Consider the following 4,096-nt stretch of genomic DNA (forward strand, 5'->3'; position numbering starts at 1 on the left):
AGAGAGAGAGAGAGAGAGAGAGAGAGAGAGAGATTGAAGTCAAGGTGTTTGTGATGACCTGTTATTGGTAAGTAGTGGAGGATGAACATGAAAACTAATCGGGACTAAACAAATAAGTGTGCTTTATTGATTTGTGTGTCTATGAGTGTTTGTGTAAAGAAAGATAGATGGATAGAGAGTGAGAGAGTTTTTGGCTATTAGTTCGAAGGGTTTTACGGCGCTTTCTTTACTTTTACTTGTAGGTCATTTCAGCACCACTTAAAAGGTAAAAATGGGGCTGTAAAAAAATATAGATTTAAGTAAGATCAAAAGTAACGGAGAAAAGGTGAGACTGGTTTAAATAGGTGACTTCAAACTAACTACATTGATAGTTTGATCTTGGAATCCGTTTGTGAGAAACGGACACCAAGATCAAACTATCAATGTAGTTAGTTTAAAGTCAAATAAAAGTTTCACCAAGACACAAGCACAGAATCCTTAAGAGCGTAATACAAAATTTAGAACAACAAATCTAACGTCACACAAAAGAGAGATGATTTATGAGGACAAACACATCATCTCCCAAAAACCATGACTATACATTTAATTGCTTCCCTCCCTGCCAATGAATCTTGACGGCCAGGAAAAGGATCAAGCCAAGACAAAGACAGAAAGCAATTCTGATCTATGCAAGTAAAGATCCCACCAGGAAGATGATGTGATAGTGGTGCTTGCACTAGAGGTGGTACTGATTATAATGATGACAGTGATGATGTGGTTGTGGAGATGGTGTTACTGATGATAATGTGATAGTTGCTTTTGTAGTGGGGATGGTCATGATGTCATGATGGTTCAGGAGTGAGAATGACGGGTCACGAAAATGGAGGAAATTTTTCAGCGAATAGTTCAAGACCCATCTAAGCGACGATAACGTAAAAATTTGAATTTCATTAAAGTCTACTGAGATGCAATCCAAAATGCGTCTCGCAATAATTTCTAACACCACTTGGAGGAATTTCAAAAGTTGAAAGTGTAATTACACTTTAGGCGGAAGATTCTCAGCCCTGGACCATGGGGAGGGAGTGGCAATGATAATGGACAAATGCCTTTGCCTATACTCTACAATGATTGCTTAGCTATGGCCTCAATACCCATTTTCTCTAGTGTGCTAGTGCTATAACAAAAGTAAAAACTAACGTGCTCACGTGCGCCTGTGAGTGTTTGCGTCATATTATGGTGACATACTCGTAAGGTTCAGTGAATCTTCCACCCCTACACACTCGACTAATATGACAGCCGGTGTTGTTTCGTGATTGCGCAATGAGGACACTAAATGATGGAGATTGGGGAGAGGGGTGGAGGGGGTTGAGAGACTCCCTGTCTATCTTAGCCTTTGTCGTAGAGATCCATATTGATTAGTTTATCTTATCTGGACTAGCTCAGAGACGGAGTTTATCTTAAACGTTTTGAATTACGAATGATATGGAGCAGAAAAATCGGGACTAGCCTCAGAGTTTATTTTAAACGAGAGTTGATTTTAACGTAGTTTTAAAGGGACTGCAGTGTAATTAATTGAGTTGCTTTCGACAGCTGTTTCGTTTCAAGTTTGTGTATTTGTTTTTTGAATGGTTTGTTTTATGGTAACAAGGAGAGAGGGAGAGAGTGAGAGAGAGAGAAGGAGATAGAGAAGGAGGGAAAGGGAGAGAGAGATAATGAGGGAGAGAGAGAGGGAGAGAGAGAGAGAGAGGGAGAAACAGAGAGAAAAAGAGAGTCAGAGAGGGGGAGACAGAGAAAAAAGAAAGAGTGAGAGGGGGAGAATGAGAGAGAGAGGGGGGAGAGGGAAGGTGGGAGAGAGAGAGAGAGAGAGAGAGAGAGAGATAGAGAAGGAGAGAGAGAGAGGGGGGAGGGAAGTAGAGAGAGGGAAGGTGGGGGGGGGGGGGGGGGGGGAAGAGAGAGAGAGAGGAAGAGAATGACAAAACAAAACCCTATGTTGCATCAGATAGAGCGTTTGAATGGAAATACACTTTTCGTTACTTGCGCCTCTATGTGGTCTTGTGGTGAAACATAGCTATTGGATCGGAAGGTCCTGAGTTCGAGCCGCGCTCGGCGCATAGTTGAGTCCTTGGAAAAGACTCTTTACTCACATTCTCTCGACGCAATCATGTGTAAAATGAGTACCTGGCCGTTTACAGCGTTGAATCTTTCGAAAAAAAAATTGTAATATCGCCTGAAAGGAGTCTTGTCATATAATAATTGTTGCTGTTGGACACGGACCCCATGTAAAGCGCTTTGACACGTTTATTGGATATTGCCCTGTATAAAAAGCTCAATTTTTTTGTTTTGCTATAAAATGATGTACCAAGTACATAATTGACACAAGGGATAGGCATCAGCATCATCGTAATCGTTACCATCATCATCATCATCATCACCATCATCATCATGGTCATCATCACCATCATCATTATCATCATCATCATCATCATCATCATCATCATCATCATCATCATCATCATCATCATCATCATCATCATCAACATCATCATGGTCATCATCATCATCATCACCATCATCATCATCATCATCATCATCATCAACATCATCATGGTCATCATCATCATCATCATTATCATCATCATCATCATCATCATCATTATCATCATCACCACCACCACCATGACCCACAGTGATAAGTAATACTATATTTGATTTACTTGTTTACCTACAGTAATCTGATTTTATTGATTTTGTTGATTCACATTTGCTCATATGGTGTGTGTGTGTGTGTGTGTGTGTGTCTGTGTGTGTGTGTGTTTTCATGAGTGTGTGGAGCGTCGGATCCATCTGTAATAGACACCTAGATAACCATGCCCCTCGGACAGTTGTCATAATGTAGTCCATGGCAGTGATTGATAAACATAGCAAACTACACAGGTTTTAGTATCGATGGTATAAGTAAAATACCCACTGTTCTACCGCTCGATCAGTTGAACCAACACAGAAAACAACGAGAAAACTTTAACGTTTATAATCTGATCGAGATAATCGTGTGATATCAAGTCACCTATAGAGCAGTAAAGTTAGGTGCCCCAAACGTAAACAATAACAAGTTGCTAGTGATTTCCGTTAGGGACCGGAATAATTTACGCACAATATAGGTCTACCAATTTTGTAGTTTGAGTTGTAGGCAATACACTTTCAGTATTGAAAATATGTTTACATAAAATCTAACAGTTGCAGAAATAATAATATAAGGCTAAATTATTATGAAAATCAGGCTCCGAATAATTCTCGTTTTGTTCACACCAGCGCAATAATTTGCTCTGGTCTAAAAATAGATAGACTGTAACTTTTGATAAATTTTAGAAAATTCTACCTTTTGTTCCATAAAATATCCATATCTAGACATTATTTGATGCATGGTCGAGTATTTATGAATATGTGTTTCTTTTGCCACCTAACAGCCAAATTTTAAAGGTTATTTTTTTCTATTATTTACATTGGAACGTGAGCTGTCAAGACAGGAACATGTGGTTTGCCACGTGCTTCTCGACCTTTGTTTACGTTTGGGGCACCTAACTTTACTGCTCTATTTTGTGGTGTAGAAAAACAATAACAATGATCAGAGAGATGTCGATTTTATTCAAGCTATTATTTATAAATAGCCAACTATGTTTGTCCGAGCACGTGTGAAGATATGTCACGAATTCCATGTTTTGATTGGTCAAAAATCCACTGGTTAATTCTAACGGTCAACGAGCATTTTACCAATTAGGAAGTGGGCGCTAGCCTATATACTCGACTATCGTCTTGTGATGTCATGTTATATAAGCAATGCAGTCGCCCAACCTCCTGACATATTTTAAATTGGGCTCTCTTCTTTGCTATGTGTCCTTGAGTAAGACAGATAACTCTATTCAACTCCAACTCCAGTAAATAATTTTAAACGTAATTTTTCATACAGCGCAATATTTATATAATGTGCATAAATCGCATTAAAAGGGGGAGAACAAGCCGTAGTCTCAACGACACTTGGCGTATAAAGCAAATTATAACTTCTGCTTGGTGTCATGCTTTTGAATTTATTCGACAACGACAACGGTGTTACTAATATGAA

Source organism: Berghia stephanieae, chromosome 3 (assembly GCF_034508935.2).
Source record: "Berghia stephanieae isolate SIO BIC M18660-M18661 chromosome 3, UCSD_Bste_1.3, whole genome shotgun sequence".
NCBI lineage: Eukaryota > Metazoa > Mollusca > Gastropoda > Nudibranchia > Aeolidiidae > Berghia > Berghia stephanieae.